At 35.7% G+C, this 24,320-nt stretch overlaps 1 protein-coding gene across 5 annotated transcripts in view; it reads right to left on the reverse strand.

Annotated features, from left to right (window-relative positions):
- The window catches only part of ZNF438 (zinc finger protein 438), a 174,087-nt gene that overhangs the window by 131,433 nt on the left and 18,334 nt on the right, over positions 1–24,320 (reverse strand). For 4 of the 5 annotated variants that reach the window (XM_043563841.1, XM_043563840.1, XM_043563842.1 and 1 more), the window contains exon 2: positions 2,662–2,721. The exons of the other annotated variant lie outside the window; for it this stretch is intronic. The gene's annotated coding sequence lies outside the window, so the exon portion shown is untranslated. The remainder of the gene's footprint in view (positions 1–2,661; positions 2,722–24,320) is intronic. 5 annotated transcript variants of the gene reach the window in all.

Consider the following 24,320-nt stretch of genomic DNA (forward strand, 5'->3'; position numbering starts at 1 on the left):
CATCATTATCTTCAAAAACCACCTTTCAAAGTCACATGCCTACTCTTTTTCTGAGTCCCGACCTATTGACTGAACCTGGATAGCTGCATTTCAACATGTCAGCTGCTCAATTACCCCATCTCTGGCCTCTGGCATTTGTCCTAGCTTCTGGATCCAAATTTTCACCCTCAACTAACAACTTCTAGTTGCCCAGCACTGACCAGGAGGCAGGTTGAGATCATGTTTCCCAGAGCTGCCAGAAGTTCTTGGCTTGTGATCAATGAAGCACACAATGAGTGAGTGTTCAGCAGTTAATCAAGTGACAGAGAACAACTGACATGTTAGGGAACCGTAGAACGAGCCAGATCAAGGCTGGAACAGGGACCGAGAGATTGTACTCCAGGCTAGTCACCCCAGGGGAATCTGCTCTAGGTCACCCAGTGTGATCAGACATCCTTTAACCCAGAAGAGTTGAGTACTCTAAAGTTTACCATGTATCCATGGACTAAGAGTTTCCTGGAAGCTGATCACATTATGAACCAAACAGGAGGTACTTTACACCACACTTCAGCGCCAGTTCGTTCTGCACCAAACTCTCAGGTGCAGCCTAGAGATATTGTTACTTTCCCCACCACATCTAGAAAAGGAATTTCAAACTATTTTTGTGTTTGGGAAGATTAAATGAAATCATAAATAAAGTGTCTGGTACATAGAAAGTGCTCAATACATAATAGCTACTCACATTTATACTTTAGGTGACCACAAAATAACAGTCAGGCAGCTGAACGGTAAAGTAGGTCTCTAAAAACTACTTTCAATGCTCTTCTTTAGCACAAAAGAATAATAAAAGGGTTTTTTTGTTTGTTTTTTATGTATGAACTATCATATGACCAATGGAATTTAAACTTGTCCCAAAAAAGCTCTCTTCCATTTTTCTGAACTTCCTAGCCAAGATTTAGCAAAAGGATGTTACACAAAAAGCAAGTAAAGATGTCATTCTAATAATACAAGATTGATAACACCAATTCTAAATAAATACCATCAAGCAAAACAGAAATCTTCAAGCCTAATAATTATTCTGCAATGATCACTCAGGCCTGGGTTTGTTGTTTTAAATGTCTACATCCTTCAAGTATAATATATTTCTATTTCCCTTTATTAAATTTAAGTTTAACTAAAATCATTAAAGTTGGCAACAGAAGCAAGAAACCATTTATAAGACCAGCATGGATATTTTATCTTTATTAATGAAAAGTTATGTAATAGTTTCAGCAAACTACAGAGTTCCATTCTTGTAGTCTTTTAATATTTATAGAAATCTAAAAGAGCTACACTGCTAGAGTTCATTTTTGAAACTGAGAATTTCTATTATCTGACAGCAATCAATTATTTTAGCTCAATTACAGAAATGGCTATTTAAGAGTTCTGTTCATCTTTATTCATATTCCTTAACAATAGGTCAACTGTGTCTAGTACTTGACCTAGAAGCTTACATAGATGTAACTGAAGGGTCTCAACTCCAAACTGAGTCCCATCACTGGTCTTTTTGCCTCCAATAGTACATTAAAGAAAAGAGAAGAAAAAGAAAAAACAGTGCACTGGGAACCATTTGCAGGTCTTACCTGTTAATACAAAGTGCTATACTAAACTACCAAAGACCACAGAAGCACCTTAAAAGAATCAAAGAGCAAGTGTGTAATCAGGTATAAGGAAGTCACAAACACCATGCCAATATCCAAAAACTGAAATCCCACACCTCCTATAAACTGAAAAGTGCAACCGATGGTCACCTATTTCCTTATATCTCTATTCACAGAATCTGGATTTTTAAAAGATAACTAATCATTTTGATTCCTCAAACTATTGCAGAGAAAAGTTACTTCTAAACTATAATTTTCAAATAAATAAACCTTGATTTTTTTCTGCTTTAAATGAATTTTTATTTTGGAATAATTTTAGATTTACAGGAAAGTTACAAAGATACAACAGAGTTCCTGTATCTCCCTCACTCAATTTCCCCTAAAGCTGACATCTTACATAACCACGGTTTTGTCAAGACTAAGGAATTAATGTTGATATATTGCTATTAATTAAGCTATAGGTTTTAATTGGATTTCACCTGTTTTTTCACTAATACCTTTTTTTTTTCAGTTCTAAGATCTAATCTAATAATAATTATTATATTTTTATATATTACATATCTTATTATATAATATATATTTTATATATATTATACTTCTATATATTTATATTTGTATATTATTTATATAGTAAATATTTTATAGTTACATATATATTTATATTATATATTTACATATTTTATATTTATATTTATGTTTATATGTATCGTATATATTTTATTATATGTTTATTTTATTTTATAATATATATATTTTTATATTTTCAGCACTTGAAGTATTTTCTAGTGCCTTAAGGTGCCAAGCTTATGTGTCTTATTAAATGTCTTCACTATAAATACTACAGAAAATAAACATACAGGCTCCCTGGAAAATATGACTTATTGGATATTAGAGAAATGTTATACTATGATTCATGTAAACATAATATTTCTACTAACATTATACTGAGGAGAAAAAGAGATAAATCACTTTGTCAGGAACCTATGAGATCAAATTATTTAATGTTTCATAAATATCTTTTCAAAAAATGCTTGTCTCTTACCTATCTCCCAAGGCTCCAGTAAAGAGTCATAAGATATACAGTAAATCCTTTTAATAAATCCTGTAATAGAATATAAAGTATTATTATAAGCATATTCAAATAATCCATTTTTATCAAACATATGTAGAAACTGCCTTCCTTTCATTCTCAAATTTAATTTTTAATTACTGTATATTTTTATTAAGATATCACAATAACTAACTTAAGGGAGAATATAATTCACTAAATTTATTACACCTCTTTAGTTTAAAAATGAAAGCATGCAAAATTTAATAAAAGTTTTAAGACAAACAGAAAATGTACCACAAAAAAAAAGAAATGCCAAATGAATAAAACTGACTAGGAAGAATGCTTCGCATTCTTTTCCATGTACATAATGCCGTGCAAATTACTAAACAGTCACAAACAAGTGAATCATATCGAGGACACAGACTTTTGATGGGAAAATGGTAATCCAGAGTTTGGAGTTAGGAGGTTTCTGAAAAAATACATGTCTGGTAAAGTGTCTGTGTGTGTCAGTTTGCCTGAGATGGTCCCAATTTATGCCTGTTGTTCACAGTGTCCCACTCAATGTATTATTTATCTTAGATTTTCTTAGTGCTTTTTTTTTTTTTTAATGGTAGCAGTATAATAAGCCTGGGTTTTCACTTTTAGGTTCTGCCATTATCTTGTGGAGCAGTATGAGATGCATGTGCAGAGAACCCAGCTGCCAATTAACGTGTGGTTAAATCTGAAAGACTTTAACCATAAAGGCATTTCTGGATGGGCTATAACTCATACCTCATTCTCAAAAACAATACCTAAGCCAGTTTCAGGGGGGAAAAAAAAAAAAGTGCACTCAGGCAGGAATAGCTCGAGACAACTCCTTCAGCCTTGAATGGAGGTGGAAAAAATATTCAATACTGCTGCCCCTGCTTATGACTAGTTCGAAGACCATATTAAGAAAAGCAGATGGAGATGTTTTACATATTACTCTATAAAGAATGACTTTTCATTTAGATCAAATGAATGCTCTTTAAACTTCTCCCTCTTAATTCTAATTACAATTTATCTTCTTTACACAAAGTTAAGTGACAGCTGTTATTTTGATGGCTCTATTAGCAGAAGAAATTCACAATTAAATGATGTCAGCTTTCTATCAGTGTCAGGAGATACATCAAATAGAAAACTCAGTTAATTCCCCCTTTTTTTTCCTACTGATTTAGAGAGTAATTCAATAAAACAATATGCATACAAATGTACTGTTAGGCTAATAACATACAGAAATTTTATATATTTGCAATAACAGCATAAAGGAAGCAAGTGAGAAGAAAGTTGTATTAGAGTAAGGATATAACACCAGATGGGAACTCAAATCCACAGAAATATAAGAGAATGAAAAATAGGCTGATATAGCTAACTCTATAAATACATATTTGTTCTCCTTTCTTCTCTCAGCTTCTTTTTTTTTTTCTTTTTTTTTTTTTCAACGTTTAATTATTTGTGGGACAGAGAGAGACAGAGCATGAACGGGGGAGGGGCAGAGAGAGAGGGAGACACAGAATCGGAAACAGGCTCCAGGCTCTGAGCCATCAGCCCAGAGCCCGACGCGGGGCTCGAACTCCCAGACCGCGAGATCGTGACCTGGCTGAAGTCGGACGCTTAACCGACTGCGCCACCCAGGCGCCCCTCTTCTCTCAGCTTCTTTAAAAGAGACATAGGATTATATAAAGTAAAAATTATAACAATATATTGTTGGGTTTCTATAGTATATACATAGAAGATGTATAATAATAGTAGGAAAAAGTGGGGAGAGAGAAAAATGGAGCTATACAGGAGAAATGTTTATTTTACTGAGTATAAGTAAAAATGAGAAGTAGATTCTTCTAAGTTAAAATGTATATTGTAAAACCTAGAGCAAACACTAAGAGAATAACTCAAGATGTATAATTTAAAAATGATTAAAGGACTCAAAATACCACACTGGAAGATATTCACTTATTTCAAAAGAATTCACTTAATTTAAAAGAATTCAAAAGAACAAAGGCATGAGACCTACAGAAAACAAAAAGCAAAATAGCAGATGTAAATCCAACCACATCAATAATATTAATTGTGAATGGATTAAACAACCTAGTCAAAAAGCAGAAATGATCAGATTGTATTTTTAAACATCCAATGACAGTGGACCCTTGAACAACATGGTTTGAACTGAACAAGTCCACTTAACATGTGGATTTTTTTTTCAATAAATACATTATAGTACTGTAAAAATCTTCCTTATGATTTTCTTAACAACCAACATTTTCTATTCTCTAGCTTACTTTATTGGAATATACACCAAATAATATACAACATATACAAAATATGTCTGTTATGTTACTGGTAAAGGTTTTTGGTCAACAATAGGTTAAGTTCTTTGGAGTCAAAAGTTTTATGTGTTGGTCACAAAAGTTTTATGTGTTGGGCTCAGTTGGTTACAGGTCCGACTCTTGATTTTAGCTCAGGTCATGGCCTCACTGTCCACAGGATTGAGTCCCACACAGGGCTCTGTGCTGACAGCATGGAGTCTGCTTGGGTTTCTCTTTCTCTCTCTCTCTCTCTCTCTCTCTCTCTCTCTCTCTCTCTCTCTCAAAATAAATAATAAAAATTATTTTAAAAAGTTTTATGTGAATTATCAACTGTGCAGAGAGTCAGCACCACAACCCCCGTGTCATTCGAGGGTAAAACTGTACATACAATATGCTGTCTACAGGAGACACATTTTATGTTCAATGATACAAATAGGTTGCAAGTAAATGGAAGAAAAAAGACACACTATGCAAAGAAGAACCATGAGAATCAGAAAAAACAAACTTTAAAACAACAACAAAAGAACTGAAGGAATAAACAATTCAAAAATGAAATTGGAAGATGTCATATCCCCTTTCAATATTAGATGGAACAACCAAGAAAATACACAAGGAAATAAAAGATTTGAAAAAAAACTATAGGTCAACTAGACCTAAAAGACATCTATATGATACTCCACCCAAGAATACAATATACATTTTTCTCAAGTGCACATGAAACATTCTCTAAGGTAGACTGTATTCAAGGCCATGTACCAGCCTCAATAATTTAAAGGGATTAAAATCATGCAGACTGTTCCATGACCACAATAGGATGCAATTAGAAATCAGTAACAGAAGGAAATTCTAGACAAATATGTGGAAATAAAACAATACAGTGCTAAATAACCAATAAGTCAAAAAAATCATAAAGGAATTAGAAAACTCCCTGACATGAATGAAAACAAAAACACAACATGCCAAAACCTATGGGATACAGCTAAAGAAAACAGTGCTTAAAGTAAAATTTATCATTGTAAATACTTATGTTAAAAAAGAAGATCTCGGGGCGCCTGGGTGGCGCAGTCGGTTAAGCGTCCGACTTCAGCCAGGTCACGATCTCACGGTCCGGGAGTTCGAGCCCCGCGTCAGGCTCTGGGCTGATGGCTCAGAGCCTGGAGCCTGTTTCCGATTCTGTGTCTCCCTCTCTCTCTGCCCCTCCCCCGTTCATGCTCTGTCTCTCTCTGTCCCAAAAAATAAATAAACGTTGAAAAAAAAATTTTTAAAAATAAAAAAAAAAAAAGAAGATCTCAAATGAATAACCTAAATTTCCATCTTAAGAACTGAGAAAAAGAAGAGTACACAGAAAAGCAAGCAGAAGTAAGGGAATAATAAAGATTGAAGTGCAAAAAAAAAAAAAATTGCAATAAAGAATAGAAAAACAAAAAAGAAAATCAATGCAAACAAAAGTTGTTTCTTTGAAAAGATCAACAAAATTGACAAATCTTTAGCTAGAGTGACTGAGAAAAAATAAAGGTACACACAAATTACCAGAATCATGAATGAACAAAAGAACATTACTATTGCCTTCCAGAAATAAAAGTTATTATAAAGGAATATTATGAACAACTGTACATCAACCAATTGAGTACTTGGATGAAAAGAACAAATTATTTTTTTTTTAATGTTTATTTTTGACAGACAGGAGAGACAGAGCATGAGCAGGGAGGGGCAGAGAGAGAGACAGAGACACAGAATCTGAAGCAGGTTCCAGGCTCTGAGGTGTCAGCACCTCTCTCAGCACAGAGCCCGACGCGGGGCTTGAACTCATGAGCCATGAGATCATGACCTGAGCAGAAGTTGGACGCCTAACCGACTGAGCCACGCAGGTGCCCCAAAAAGAACAAATTCTTAAAAAAACAACTACAACTGACAGAGAAAACATACAAACTCTGAATAGGCCTGTAACAAATACAGATTGAGTTAGTAATTAAAATACTTCCAACAAATATAAGTACAGACCCAGAGGGCTTCACTGGTAATTCTACCAAACCTTTAAATGAGAATACCAATCTTTAAAGAAGTCTTCCAAAACAAACCAACCAAACATATACATGAGGAGAGAACACTTCCACAAGGCCAGTATTACTTGATACCAAAACTAGACAAAGACATAAGAAAACTATAGACCAACATTCTTTATGAATATAGATGCAAAACCCTCAACAAAATACTAGCAAAGCAAATCCAGCAATATTTAAAAATGATTCAAACCACAACCAAGTAAGATTTACCCTAGGAATGCTAGGTTGGTTCAATACCCACCGACCAAGAAACCCAATCAATAATATATTAACTAAATTAACTAATACTACATTAATGCAATTTTTAAAAAATACATGATAATATCAATAAATACAAAAAGAGTATTTGCCAAAATCCAACACTCTCTTATCACAAAAAGCATTCAACAACCAGGAATAGAAAGGAACTTCCTCAACCAGACAAAAGACATCTACAAAAACTCACAGCCAACATCATACTTAATAATGAAAGACTGAATGTGTCCCTCCTAAAATTAGAAACAAGAGAATTGTGTCCTATTTCTTACCATTTCTACCTAACAGTTCACTGCAAGTTCTAACCAATACAATTAAGCAAGAAAAAAACAAAAACAAACAAACAAAAAAAGATCCAGATTGGAAAGTATAACTATCTCTATTCGTAGATGACAGAGTTTTGTGTGAAGAAAATCCTAAGGAATCTACTTTAAAAAAAGTTTTTAGAATAACCATGCTCAGCAAGGTTGCAGGATACAAGAATATACCAAGAAATTCTTTTTTTTCTATACAACCACAATAACCAATCCAAAATTGAAATGATGGACTTAAGAAAGCAATTCCATTGAGAAGGAAGATTAAAATAGAGAAGATTTTAATTGAGAAGATTAAAACACTTTAGAATGTATTTAACAAAAATAGTATAAGACTTGCACAGTGGAAACTACAAAATACTGTTAAAAGAAATTAAAGACAACTTAAATGGAAAAACATGCCATGTTGATGAACTGTTAAGACTCAATATTGTTAGGATGTCAATATTCCCATATTGGTCTACATATTTGGCACAATTCCCATTACAATCCAAGATGTCTTTTCTCCAAAAATTGACAAACTTTTACTAAAACTCATATGGATATGCAAGGGACCTAGAAGAGCCAAACAATCTTAAAAAAGAAAAAGAAAGTTGGAAGACTCACATAACCCGATTTCAAAACTTACTATATATAGTTAAAGTAATCAACACAGCATGGTACTGGCATAGACATTTCTCCCAAGAAGATTTACAAACATCTAATAAACATATGAGAAGATGCTCAACATCATTAACCACTGGGGAAATGCAAGTGAAAATCACAATACATTTTTAATCAATTTGATATTCAATGAGATACGGCTTCATGCCTATAATCAAAAATAGAAATAACAAGTACTGATGAAGATGTGGAGAAATTAGAATCCTCTCCATTTCTGGTGGAAATGAAAAATGGTACAGTCAATTAGAAAAACATTTTGGCAGTTCCTCAAAAGTCTAAAAGATAGAGTACCATTTGACCCTGCAATTCCCACTACTAAGTAAGTACTCAAGTGAAATGAAAACGTACACCCACTCAAAAACTTGAACATAAATATCATAGCAGCATTAATCATAATAGCCAACAAGTGGAAACAACCCAAATGTCTATCAACTGATGAACAGATAAACAAAATGTGGCATACCCATTCAATGGAATAGTATCCAACAATAAAAATTAAATTATTAATAATAATAATTTAATATTAATTAAAATATTAATATATGTTAAATCATGAATGAACCTCAACACACTATACTAAGTGAAAGACCACATACAGTAAGATTCAACTTACATGAAAAACCAGAATAAGCAAATGTACAGACTGAAAGTAGATTATGGTTGTCAGGCTGGGTTGATTGGAAGAATAGGGATAGGCAGTGACTGCCAACAGGTATAGTCTTCTTTTAGGGGGTATGGAAATGTCTTAAACCTAGATTGTAGCAATGGTTGTACAATACTGTGACTACACTAAAACCACCTAAAATGGGTTAATTTAATGACATGGAAATTGTATTGCAATTAAAATGTTCTTATTTTAGTTGAAACCAAACTATAGTGCCTAAGGAAGCTAATTAACTCCACAAATAATTTTTTAAAAACTTAAGTGATTATTATGAATATTCACATAATGATCACTTAAGAGAGAAGAGAGGATTGTGATTGACACAGGACACATGGAAGAGTTTTAAGGATGATGGACAAAGTTCTATTTCCTGACCTGGGTGTTATCAGCATTGCAATAATTCAGTAAACCATGTATTTTATAATGTTTCTTATAGCATATGTTTTATTTTATAATAAAAACACATTTTTAAGGGTCATATTTGGATTTTTTAAAATGTAATTTGTCAAATTGGCTTCCATACAACACCCACTGCTCATCCCAACAAGTGCCCTCCTCAATGCCCATCACCCATTTCCCCCTCTTCCCCACCCCTCATCAACCTAGTTTGTTCTCTGTATTTAAGAGTCTTTTATGGTTTGCCTCCCTCCCTTTCTGTTTGTAACTATTTTTTCCCCCTTCCCTCCCCCATGGCCTTAAGTTTCTCAAGATCCACATATGAGTGAAAACATATGATATCTGTCTTTCTCTGACTTGTTTCACTTAGCATAATACTTTCCAGTTCCATCCACATTGCTGCAGGATTTCATTTTTTTCTCATTGTGGATTTTTAAAAAATAGGAATTTGAGATTATATCCTAATCATCTGACTAAACTATTTGCTAAGACAATAATGAAAATATCCTCTATCTGTATACATTTATTGAGCATTTGAAATGTGGCTAGCATGACTGAGGAACTGAATTAAAAAAAGTTTTTATTGAAGTATAATTGACATACATGTTATATTAGTTTCAGGCATACAACAGTGATTGTCAAATGTATGCATTATACAGTGTTCTTCATGCCTAAGTGTAGTTATCATCTGTCACTATACATTATTACAATGTTATTGACTACATTCTCTATGCTGTGCTTTTCATCTTTATGACATTTATTTTATAAATGTAGTTTTATACTTTTTAATCCCTTTAGCCTATTTTATCCATTCCCCTCTGGCAACCACCAGTTTTGTTCCCTGTATTTACGAGTCTGTTTCTGGGTTTTTGCTTGTCTGTTTTGTTTTTTAGATTCCACATGTAAGTGAAATGATAGGGTATTGGTCTTTGACTTATTTCACTTAACATAGTACTACCTCTAAGTCCATCCATATTGTTACAAGTGGCAAGATCTATCATTCATTTTTATGGATCAGTAATATTCCATTGTGTATACACTACCTCTTCTTTAACCATTCATATACTGGTTTTCCATATCTTGGCTATTATAAATAATGTTGCAATAAACATAGGGGTGCACATACCTTTTCAAATTAGTGTTTTCGTTGTCTTTGGGTAAATACCTAGTAGTGGAATTACTGGATAGTATTTCTATTTTTAGTTTTTTTAGGAACCTCCATAATGTTTTCCACAGTGGTTGTACCAATCTACATTCCCACCAAAAGTGCACAAGAGCTCCCCTTTCTCCACATCCTCGCCAACTCTTATTATTTCTTGTCTTTTTGATACTAGCCATTCTGACGGGTGTGAGGCGATACTTCATTGTGGTTCTGATTTGCATTTTCCTAATGAATACTGATGCTGAACATCTTTTCATGTGTCTGTTGACCATCTGTATGTCTTCTCTGGGAAAATGTCTATTCAGGTCCTCTGCCCATTTTTAATCAGATTATTTGGGGGATTTCTGCATTGAGTTATCTAAGTTCTTTATATATTTTGGATATTAACCTCTTAGAAATATCGTTTGCAAATATCTTCTCCCATTCAGTAGGCTGCCTTTTCATTTTCTTGATAGTTTTCTTTGCTGTACAAAAGCTTTTTTGGTGTAATCTCATTTAGTCTTTTTTTTTTTTTTTGCTTTTGTTTCCCTTGCCTCAGGCAACACACCCATAAATATGTTGTGAAGGCCATGAAGTCCAAGCGATTACTGCCTATGCTTCCTATGCTTTCCTTTAGGACTTTTATGGTTTCAGTTCTCACATTTAAATCATTAATCATTTTGAGTTTATCTTTGTGTATTGTTTAAGAGTGGTCCTGTTTCATTCTTTTACATGTAGCTATCCAGTTTTACCAATACCATTTGTTGAAGAGATTGTTTTTTCCCCATTGCATATTCTTGCCTCTTTTGTCATAGATTAATTCACCATATAAGCTTGGTTTCTTTCTAGGCTTTCTGTCCTGTTCCATTTTGTGTGTGTGTGTGTGTGTGTGTGTGTGTGTGTGTGTGTGTGTATGTGTGTGTGTGATACTGTTTTGGTTACTACAGCTTTGTAGTATATCTTGAAATCTAGGATCTTGGTATCTCTAGCTTTGTGCTTTCTCAAGATTTTTTTTTGGCTATTTGAGGTCTTTTGCAGTTCTATACAAATTTTGGGATTTTTTTTTTGTAATTATATAGTTTATTGATGTGTTCACTGTCTTACCTCATCCATTATGGTATAATTTCCTTGAAGGCAAGAAGTAAATCTGTTTTAATCACTATTATATACCCCCACCACCACACTAATGTATTCCTTAGCACTTAAAAAATCTCAAAGAATCATTAAAAATATCAGCAGTACATAACTAAGAAAAAAATTGTAATTATATGAGCTGGAAATTTTATAATTGTTCTAGTTCTGTGAAAAATAGAGTTGGTATTTTGAAAGGAAGTGCATTGAGTCTGTAGATTGTTTTGGGTACTATGGACATTTTAACAATATCAATTCTACCCATGAGTATGGTATATCTTTCCATTTGTTTGAGTCATCTTCAATTTCTTTTTTTAACATCTTATAGTTTTCAGAATATAGGTCTTTCACCTCTTATGTTAAATTTATTCCTACGTATTTTTTGGCACAACTGTAAATGGGATTTTCTTAATATCTTTTTCTGCTAGTTTGGTATTAGTGTATAGAAATGCAACAGATTTCTATATATTAATTTGTATCATGCAACTTTACTGAATTCATTTATCAGTTCTAATAGTTTTTTGGGGTTTTCTACATATGAGTATCATGTCACTCTTAAGTAGTGAAGTTTTATTTCTTCCTTACCAATCTGGATGCCTTTTATTATTTTTTTTCTTGTCTGACTGCTGCAGCTACGACTTCCAGTATATGTTGAATAAAAGTGGTAACAGAAGACATCCTTGTCTTATTCCTGATCTTACAGGAAAAGCCTTTAGTTTTTGCACCTGAGATAATGTTAGCTGTGGGTGTGGGTTTGTCATATATGATCTTTATCATGGTGAAGTATGTTCCCTCTAAACCCACTTTGTGAAGACTTTTATCATGAATGGATGTTGAATGTTGTCAAATGCTTTTTCTATATCTATTGAGATGGTCATGTGGTTTTTACCCTTCCTCTTGTTAATGTGATGAACCATGCTGACTGACTTGCAGATACTGAACTCTCCTTGTACCCCTAGAATAAATTCCATGTGATTGCTGTGAATGATTCTTTTAATATATTGTTGAACTTAGTTTGCTAATATTTTGTTGAGGATTTTTGCAACTATGTTCATCAGGTATTACTGGCCTATAGTTTTCTTTTTTTGTAGCATCTTTGTCTGGTTTTGGTATCAGGGTAATGCTGTCCTCATAAAATTAATTTGGAAGTTTTCCTTCTTCTATTTCTTGAAATAGCTTAGGAAGAATCAGTATTAACTCTTTTTAAATGTTTGGTAGAACTCAACTGTGAATCTACCTGGTCCTGGACTCTTGTTTGTTGGTAGATTTTTTACTACCAATTCAATTTATTACTAGTAATCAGTCTGTTCAGTTTTTCTATTTTTTTCCTGATTCAGTTTTGGAAGATCATATGCTTCAGGGAAGTCACCCGTTTCTTCTGTTATTCAACTTGTTGGCATAAAATTCTTCATAGTAGTCTATTATAATCCTTTATATTCCATGATGTCATGACCTTCATACAGTGTCAGTTGTTATTTTTCCTCCTGCATTTCTTATTTGAGTCCTCTCTTTTTTTCTTGACAAGTCTGGCTAAAGGTTTATCAATTTTATTTATCTTTTCAAAGAATCACTCTTGGTTTCATGGGTCTTTTCTATTTTTTTAGCCTCTATGTCATTTATTTCTGTTCTGATCCTTATTATCGCCCTCTTCTACTAACTTTGGCTTTGTTTGTTCGTTTTTCAAAGCCCTTAGGTGTAAGGTTAGATTGCTTATTTGAGATTTTTCTTATTTCTTGATCTATAACTGTATCACTACAAACTTTCCTCTCAGAACTGCTTTTAGTGCATCCCAAAGATTTTGAACTGCTATGCTTCCATCTTCATTTGTCTATATGTATTTTTTCATTTTGTCTTTGATTCTTCGTTGACCCACTGTTGTGTAGTAGCATGCTGTTTAGCCTCCATGTGTTTGTGTGATTTTCCAGTTTCCTTCTTGTAATCAATTTCTAGTTCTACACTGCTGTGATTGAAAAAAATATGCTTGATATGCTTTCAGTCTTCTTAAACTTGAGACTTATTCTGTGGCCTAACAAATGATCTATCCCGGAGAATGTTCCATGTACACTTGAATGTGTATCCTGGTGTTTTGGGATGGGATGTTCTGGATATATATGTTAAGTTCATCTGGTCTAATATGCCACTCAAAGTCACTGTTTCTATCCTATGTCTATACTGTCCAATTATTGAGCACCTGAAATGTGGCTAGCATGATTAAGGAATTGAATTGTTAATTTAATTCTAACTAGTTTAAATTCAAATATAAATAATCATATGTGGCTGATGGCTACCACATGGACAATGCAAGCTTAGAGCATACAACTACTATGAAATTTTTGGCAGATATATATTTTCAAAAATAGTGGATAAATAAGCTAACCTTTAAAACATTGAAAATAAAATCTATATATAACAGAGATGGCAGCTTTATAATAACCATCACTTTTTAAAATCTGCATAGAATTCTCAACAAGCAATGAAATAGGGAGTATATATATATGTATATATACACACACACACACACACTCCCTATTTATATATATATATATATATATCTACACATATATAATATACATATCATATATATACACATGCATATATGTGTAGATATATATATCAGAAAATTTTGCAATCAGTTGTGCTTATCCTACTTGGCAGAGTTCTTAATATGCCCAAAAACTTAACAGCAGCCCTATTTCCAGATTTCACCCTAACTCTCCAGGAAATAAAAAAGGTAACCTAATTTGAACATCACTATGTGGTTCTACAACCTATCACCAACCCCTATAAATTCTCTAAGAACCATAAATTCCACCCAGCATCCTGAACAAATCCAACTATATATAAAGTCTAAGGTGTTTCTGTCACCCTCCTGTTTGTTTCCGAGTCCTAAGTTTTTCAGATTTGATTTTATGACCAGTTTCTATCAGTAAAAATGATCCTTAATATTCATTTGACACACATTTCTTATTATGTTAGGTGCTATATTAGGAAACAGATGAAAAGTACAATCTTTGTCCTCATAGAAATAATAGCCTAGAGGGAGCAAGTACCCAATAAACCTGCAGAACTGAATAGTGTTTCAGTACTAAATGAGTACCATTTATATACCTCTATGGTTGTACAGAAAGGAATGCCTAATCTCCAGGAATAGAAAAGGAAAGGGACCAGGGAAGTGAGGCAATAGCAGAGGCATCTTTGGGCTAAGTCTTGGAAGATAAGCAAGACCTACCAAAGCAGCGAAGGGGGAAGGAGAAATGTTTCAGGCAAAGAGAAAACATGCAAAGGCTCAAAAGCCCAAGAGAAGAATTAAGTCAAGCTCAATACTGAAGTACAGTAAAGAAGAGGGGAGAAAAAGCAAACACTAGACAGGTGGGTAGACATAATGCTGAAGCTCTTTGCTTGCATGGCGTGGAGTCTGGATTTTATCTGGAAGGTTTAACAGCCCAAAGAATTCTGAGCTCAGGAATAATATGATCGGACTTGCATTAAAAAAAAAACCACTTTGCAACAGTATGAAGTATAAATAAGAGAAAATATACAATTGGATATATGACAAGCACTTTAGAGATCATTCCAGTAGCATAAGCGAAAAGAAATGAGTGTTCAAACTGATGCAGAGACAATAGGGATGGAGACAAAAATGATGTACTTGAAGGACATTTAGAGTAGGACACATGAATTGACTATATATGGGGGTAAGGAAGAATTAAAAACCAGGATGAGTTCCAGATTTCTTACTTGACAAAAAGAGACACTGGTATTCATCAATAAAACAGAGAATACAGGAAGAACAAGAAGGGCAGGTTTGAGAGGTAATTCTGAGTTTTGAAACTCGGGAAAAAGGTAGTAGTTAGTAAAATCAATAATATCAAAAGTAAGCTCAAATGTACAAGCCCCAGCTCAGACTTACTGAATTAGAAACTCTAGAGATGGAGCCCAGTCAACTATGTTTTTAATCACCCTCTACATGATTCTGGTGTGTGCTAACCCTACAGAACCAATGGTCTTGCCAAACACTACCGGTAATACGGGTGAAGAATCAAGCAATCAGGTGGGCACTGATGATGACAGAAGGGAAAGGAAAGGTTAAGCAGAATCCAGATTACAGTAAATTTAAGGACTACACTGTAGGAAGAGAAATGGAGACAGCACATGTAGATTCTTTCAATATAGCTTTAAAAGAATGAGAAGAGACACAGGTGATTTAAAAAAGGATGAACAGTGGGGTGCCTGGGTGGCTCAATCAGTTAAGCCACCAACTTCGACTTCGGCCCAGGTCATGATCTCACGGTCTGTGGGTTTGAGCCCACATCGGGCTCTGTGCTGACATCTTGGAACCTGGAGCCTGCTTCTGATTCCGTGTATCCCTCCCTCTCTGCCCCTCCCCTGCTTGTGCGCTCTCTCTCTCTCCCTCTCTCAAAAATAAATAAATGTTAAAAAAAAAAAAAAAAGGATTAACAGAATAAAGTCCTCTAAAAGGTAGAAAAAGATTCAGAGCCCAGGCAGAGGAACTGGCCTTGGAAGGTATGGCAGACACCAGTGGGTGTCTTCCAGGTCCACTCTCCTTCCTGGACAACAGAATCTTAATTTAGTTCTTCTCTGGGAAGTCAGGAGGGCCACGAATCCTGACTAGTCTAAACCAATCACAGGACTTCTATATCTCTTGCCACGTACCAGTTTAGAAATGGGCTATATGATGTAAATTCAACTAGTGAAGTCTGCTGAGAGGTTTCTGGAAAAGTGTTTTTTCACTCTTAAAAAAGACATAAAAAAGATGCTATGGCATGAATTTTTGTGCCTCCCTCCACCCTGACAAAATTCACAGATTAAAGCCCTAATCCCCACTGTGATGGTATTTGGGAGGTAATCAGGGTTACATCAGGTTATGAGGGTGGAGCCCTCATATGAGGATGTTCTTAGTTTAGAAGAACACTAATGGTATTAGTGTTCTTATAAAATGAGAAAGAGACTAGAGAGCACTCTCCCTCTGCCATGTGAGGAAACAGCATAAAGGTGGTGGTCTTCAAGCCAGAAAGAGGCCCTCACCAAGAATGTTTGGGCAACTTGATCTTGGACTTCCCAGACTCCAGAACAAAGCAAAACAAATGTTTGTGGTTTGAGCCACCCAGTCTTTGGTATTTTCTACAACAGCCTAAACTAAGACAAGAGACACCTTCCTTTCTTACAATCTTGGGTTCTTTTATATGAGGACATAAAGCTTGGAACTAAAGCTGCCTGTCATCTTCAGACCAGAAGGGGACAAGACTGAGGACAAAGGTTAACTCATCTAAGATGTTCGAAAGGAAAGACAGAAAGATCCTGAGAGCCTCATGACAGCAGTTAGCTGCTACATGAACCAACTATAACACCATCTTTCTTCCAAATTTCTAGTTATATGAGATCATAAAATTAACTTAATATTTTCAGTTTCAATTGGGTCTTCTGTCACTTGCCAGCTGAAAGCATTCTGATACTGAAAGACATTTTCACTCAGATGGATGTGAATAAAATTAACTTTGCCTATTGGAGACATGGGAATTTGAGGGACTTCCAGACTAAAGTTTCATTTATTAAACAAAATGAAGCTCATATAGATCTATTTTATAAAGGGACAGGCCTTAACAGCTCTATTCTGCTTTAAAATATCTAGTATTTCTCACAATAACAATAGTTAGCCACGAAGAAGATGATGGTGATAACCTCATGATTATTAACGTATTTTTAAAAGCTAGGTATTTAAGCCTTGTTTTGTTTACCTTCTGCATTCCCTTTGACTTCAGCAGTGAAATCATACCAATGTCTTTTACTTTCTGTTTGTAACAATTTTCCGACTTTCTTGGTATATAACATCATACCACAATATAGTTTACAGAGGAAACCTTTAACTTGAAAGAACAAACACTCTGAAAAGCAAACAGTGTTTTCTATTTTTATTTCCATACCTTTTCTAAATCTGTTCAAGAAAAGAAAACATTTCAACTACATCTGTGGAAAATCAACACTGTGGCCATGTAGATAAACACTAGAGAAAGTGCAATTTGAACACAAGTAACAAAAAGCCCTGGAACTGTATGTGTATCCAAGCAGTCCCCAAATGGTGAAAAATAAAATTGAAAGTTAAATTGTAAGACAGTTTTTGAAGCCCAAAACATTTTTCCTATAGAAACAATGTTACTATGAGTCATTCCGGTCCTGGGCCAGTCCATAAAACCCTTATAAAACCATACGCATAAGACTATTGTTTGAACTACACCCAGGCAGAATAATACTTTTTCCTTTAGAAAATACATCATTTTCTCCCTCCACCCTCTACCTAGTCCCAGGAGAAAGGGCCTAGCCATGGACTCTGTTCACCTCTCCAACCTCATCTTTCACTACTCTCCACACCACATGCTCTGTGGGTCAGCCCCACTGCCCTTCTTCAACCTGCAGGGCCTTTTCCCTTCCCAGCCTTTGCTGTCTTGCCCTCCCCCACATCTTCTAGGTCATCTGGCTCAGGCTTCTCTTCTCAGCTTAAATGATAACTTCCTCAAGAGATAGTTCTTCATCCCCACACTGAATCACAGGTGTCCTTGCTGTACTCCCCCACCTCAGTATCTCTCACACTGTACTGTAATCACTTTGCTTATCTCCCCCGTAATCCGTCATTTGGGTGACACATCTTATCTGCTACTATTTTAGCCCTAGAGCGTAGATAAGTAGCTGGCATTTTGAAGCTGTTTAATACATATTTGTTTGTATAAATGAATTTACCTAACAGAAGGTACTTCAATTCATTTTTAACCTGACCAGGGAATATTTAACCTGATCTATGGTCATTACCAAGAGATAAAGGAGTTTTCCAAAGACTTCTCCACTCCTGAAATTTGTACGTACACACTGTTCACAGAAAGGAGGCCGTCTATCCAATTTCTTCCCCATTGCTAGTTTATAAAGTAACTTAAATGGAGCATTAAAATTCTGGCAAACGGGAGTAAGTATACACTCTAATATTACCCTTACCTCTTTCTTGTAGGTAATGTCATTCATTCTTACAGCTTTTACTACAATCGATGAAATCCTGATTCCCAAATTTGTATCTCTAGGGCTGATTTCTCTCTTGAGTTAAAAATACAAATTTCCAGGTGCCTACAATTTTATACCTAATGTCCCAAAAGGACTCCACTCCAATCTTTCTTTTCTCCTGTGTTCCCCATTTCAGATAATGACATTGCCAGCTGGAAACTAGAGCCTGACACTCAAGTTCTCTCACCCTTGTTATTTAAAGGTTGGTCCATGGACCAACAGTGCTTGTTGTTCATGACCTGGAATCTTTTTAGAAACATAAGACTGCCTCACCCCAGACATGCTGAATTAGGATCTACCTTTTAACAAAATCCCCAGGCAATTCAAGTGCACATTAAAATCTGAGAAACACTGATCTGTAATTCCTTTTTCTCCCTACGCCCACACTTCAAGTCCACCAAGTCTATACAGGAAAACGTTTCATATATATTCCCTCCCATCCATTTGTCACTGCCCTGACTTAAGCCATCACCTCTTGTCTGGAACATTGCAGTGGCCTCTTAGTTGATCTCATTCCTCTAATCCACTGGTTCTCATCCAGAATTTCCTAAGAGACACTCTGTTATACAGCTATTAATTTGAGAAAGGCCATATGGTTGGCTGGCCAGAACTGTGCATAATATATAACTTGTCTTATCTATGTTGCAATCGAAATCTAGGGATGATTACAAAAACATCATATGGGAAAGCATGCAAAAATCAAAGCGAAGAAGACTGAGAACCACTCTTCATGTGTCTCCTCGAAACAATCATTCTGCATATGATCCTCAGTTTTCTTTCCAAAATACAAACACAATCATGTCATCTCCCTCTCTAAAGCTTTTCAGTGGCTTGTGAACACATCATATACTTCCACACCTCCACCTCTCTGTTTATACTTTCCTTTTTCCGCCTTTTGGCAAAAATCTAGTTCATCTTCTGAAGTCCTGCTCAAGAGTCATCTTACTGGGAAAAAGGTCATCTTATCTTGCCAATTTTCTTGGTAAATAACTGCTTCTCCCTCCTCCTGCACCCCACCATATGTTCATCACGTGATCATGGCTGCCCATCTTTCCTGCCAGACAAGGACTCCCCTGAAGGCATTCTGTATCTCAGTCACCGACAGATGGTAGATACTCGAAAAATGTAAAAGAAGTCAATTACCATTTATATCTGACATCATCAAAAGCTGTATAACGTATCATTGATAATGTGAATGCATTTATAAACTCCAAAATACTAAGCACCATATACCTAGGAGATGGAATCATTTGGGGAAAAAAAACACGAAAAAGGAAAATACTTCTCAACCTATATACATTCAATCATAGTAAAAGTTCAAGTATGCTTGGAGACTTAATTCATTCACATAAATGCAGCTACCCCTGTGAGCCCACAGTCTGGGGAGGTCTACCCTGTTTCCTGATAGTTAAACCAGATAACTCAACAAGACAAAGAGTGTAGCCTTTGATGAGGAGAGGGTGAGAGAATTCTGCCAGCTGACTTTAAAAATTATACATTTTAGCATGAAGATTACAAAGTTATCTTTATGTAATAAAGAAAATTATTTATTACCTATAATTTAAAATCTTTAAAATTTCATGTTTTACATATTACTTTTCAAATGTGGTTAAATTACAGTAAACATACCTTAGTATTGTTATAAAATTCTGCCATAGAATACACTCATAATTACACTTTCAGTGACCATATCATCTTGACATACTTGTAGTCCATTAAAACATCCATCACATTTCAGTAATTTAGTTCAACATTTACTGAACAACCACTGTGTGCCAGGCCCGGAGACAACTGACCACCCCCTAATCACAAGAACCCCCACTCAAGAGGCAAGGGTTGACACATATACCCAGGAATACAGTGCAGTGCTGAAGGCAGCAAATCAAGGCTGGCTCACCAGCAGTGTTAAGTGGGGTGGGATGCCTCTCCCATCTGACTGCTGCTCTCAAAAGATGAGGAGTCAATAGGAGGACAGGAGGAAGAAGGGGAAATGCAATATAGACAAGGCATAAGAATCTGAAATCACACATGTTCAGGGAACGGCAGTGGCCGAGAGTATCTATAAGAAACAAGTAAGCGTGAATGGCCCCACTTCATTAAAAGCTCACCAGAATTGGGCATTATTTTAATTTCTAGTACTTTCAAGAGAATAGAAGGGGTGACTCAAGGCAGATTTAAAATGCATTTCTTTGATTACCTGTGATGATGAACATATTCCTACATTTTTACAACTAACAGTATTACTCATCTGTTAAAATTCTCTGTCCACTTATGTACTAAGTCTTGATATTTTTTTCTTCATTAAGTTTAAGAGAACTCTTCAGGTATTACAGATATTAACCCTTCTAACTCATAGTCTCTTCTCAACAATGATCTGCACTAAGTGAGATCCTACCATTTCCTAGCCCCACACCCTCTGATAGTTCCCAAGTCCACTTAGAATAAAAGTCAAAGTATCTCCAATGGCCTGTAAGGCCATAAATGAAATGAGGAAAGCTGGGGGAAGAGTATATCAGGGGGAAATAACAAGAGTCCATTTTGATCATGTTAAGTAGGAGATGCCTAGGAGACGTTCAAAAGGAGCTGCCAATATTGTGTTATCCTTAGATCCTCAAGACAGCTTTAGTCTAGCCAAATGGTTCTCAACTGGGGGTGATTCTACCCCCCAGGAGACACTCTGCAATGTGTGACACATTTTTAGTTGTCACTTCTGGGATAGAGGCGGTTCTACTGGCATCTAGTGGGTAGAGGCCAGAGATGTTGCTAAACATGCTGCAGTGCATAAGACAGCCCCCCTAACAAAAATTTACCCCACCTTAAATGTCATTAGTGCTGAGGCTGATAAAACCTGGGCCTGAGAAATAAATATGGGAGACATATCCAAATAAGTCATTTTTAAAACCAAAAGTGCAAAGTGAGGAAAAAAAAAAAAAAGAACCTTGAGGAACTTCTTTTTCAGTGGTCAGGTAAAAGTGAAAGAACCAACACAGAAGACTAAACAGGGTTAGCCAGAACGGGAAAAGGAAACCCAGGAAAGGGTGGTGTGACAAAGGCCAAAAGAAGAGTGTTCCTAAAAGGACCGATGCTCAACAGCAGTCCACTCCATGGAAAATAGCTAAGATGGCAAGTGGCACAGGGAGGGGGTAGGCTGTTTGAAAGAATGGAGGAGGTATGCTGTGGGAGTAAGATAACAGAGCCACGTGGGAAGACTGCTCGGCAGTTTTGAGACTGCTGAGTATATCCCTGACGTGAAATCAAAAAGCAGGTAGTTGGGCTCATCCAGTCCTAAGGCTTTGCCAGATAGGAGAGATCAAAGAGATGCAAAGGAATTGAGGGAATCTTCCGGAGTGCAGCTTGAATTGGGGTAGCTAGGCTAGATAAGGAAAAACTTGATGACAGAAGGGAACTAATGAATAGAGAAAAATGGGGGAGGGTGTTAATGAACTGAAAAGCCTTGATGAGTCATACACATTTCCATATCAACAAATATACTCCTCTACCATGCTTTTAACTGTTCCATAATAATATAGCCTATACCTTAATACTATTAAAGTAAAATCACATTTACTTTAATAAGAAAGAGCTATTTACTATTTGGACACCGCTCACCATCCAATTTACTTTGTCAGGTCAAACAGCATTTGTGGAAAAGACCATGCTGTCATAAAAAATATGCTAAGTAACAGTCACAGTTTATAAAATACCGGCTTTTTCATTTGCTAATGTTGCAACTTTGAATGACTTAACCTCTTGGATCTAATACCTCTTAACAAACTGTGGCAGGCACAGTAGGCCTACAATGCCCCTTCAAGGATATCTACCATCCTAATCCCTGGAATGTGTGGATATGTTATGTTACATGGAAACAGGAATTAGGCTGCTAAGCAACTGACCTTAAAATAAGGAGAGTATCCTGGAATATCTAAGTGGACCCACAGTAACCACAAGGGTGTTAAAGGGAAAAGGGAGAAGCCAAAGAGTCAGAACCAGAAACACTGCATGTGAGACTTGACCCACCACCGCTGGCATTGTACATGGAAGGAGACCACAAGCCACGGTATGTGGGCAGCCTCTAGAAGCTGGAAAAGACAAGAAAACTGATGCCCCCTAAAATCTCCAGAAAGGAATGCCACCCTGCTGACAGTAACACCCATGCTGGGCTTCCATAGGGTAATAAATTTGCATTGTTTTAAGCCATTAAGTTTTTGTTAATTTGTTACAGAACAACAGGAAACTAATACACAGGTAAAATGAATCAACTTCATAAACTGTGTAACCAAGAAAATATACATAAAGTACCTAACAGAATGCCTAGGATATAGAAGTATTCAAATAGCTGCTAAAGATATTAATAGTGCTACTACTATTACAGCACCAAAAACAATGGTAGTCCAGCAAAAGAGCACTGACTCAGTTCTAGAACTTACTCTCTGACCTAAGACATCTTAGTTAACTTTAGACTCATTTCTCTCACTTGCAAAGCAAAATGAGGGGGCCTAGAATACATGACTTCTAAAGTTTCTTCCAGCTCTAAAATTTTATGGTTCAAAACCTAATTCCTTAATGACATTCTACTTATTGCTAATTAACAGATTCAGAAAATCCTATTAAATAAAAATAGTAAGCCAAGCAGTTTTCATTTAATGTTTCAACATTTTCAATATTTTATATTGCTGAGTTACAGCCTTATAAAGTTGAGTCATGGCATAAAAATCACAGACCTGCAAGCAAGGAAAAATATCTAAGTCATCCTGCTACTATTTAAAGGCCTTACAGTCAAACTACAATAATATCTTCTCAAGTAGCTCAAAGTATATTCCCACACATTACCTCACTTATTCGTTTTTTAATAGCTAAAGAGATATAATTCACATACCATGCAATTAACCCTTTCACAGTAGACGATTCATTGGTTTGGTATATTCAGAGTTGTAAAACTATCACCACAAACAATTTTTTAGACCATTTTCCTCATTCTAAAAAGAAACTCTCTAGGCATTACCAGTCACTCTCCAACTCCCTTCCCCAACCCTCCCAGGCCACTAATTGACTTTCTGTCCCCATGCCTCTTCTCGGCATTTCATATAAATGGAATCATACAATACAGAGCATTTTTGTGTCTGGCTTCTTTCACGTGGCATGTTTTGAGATTCATCCATGTCGTAGCATGGTCAGTACTTCATTCCTTTTTCATGCTGAATGATATTCCACTGGATCGTGTGAATGATACACCACATTCTGCTTATCCGTTCAGCAGCTGATGGACATTTATTTGGGTTGTTTCTACTTTTTAACTATCAGGAATAATGCAGTTATGAACACTAGTGTATAAATGTTTATGCGGATGTGTGTTTTCACTTCTCCTGGGTAGAGACCTAGGAATGGAATTGCTGGGTAACATATGGTAACTCTATGTTTTTACCTTTTACATTTTTTTTAATGTTTATTTATTTTTGAGAGACAGAGACAGAGAGAGAGAGAGAGAGAGAGAGAGACAGAGCGTGAGCGGGGGAGGGGCAGAGAGGGATGGAGACACAGAATCCGAAGCAGGATCCAGGCTCCAAGCTTCCAGCACAGAGCCTGATGCAGAGCTCGAACTCACAGACTGCAAGATCATGACCTGAGCCGAAGTCTGAC

This window comes from Prionailurus bengalensis, chromosome B4 (genome assembly GCF_016509475.1).
Source record: "Prionailurus bengalensis isolate Pbe53 chromosome B4, Fcat_Pben_1.1_paternal_pri, whole genome shotgun sequence".
In the NCBI taxonomy this organism is placed as follows: domain Eukaryota; kingdom Metazoa; phylum Chordata; class Mammalia; order Carnivora; family Felidae; genus Prionailurus; species Prionailurus bengalensis.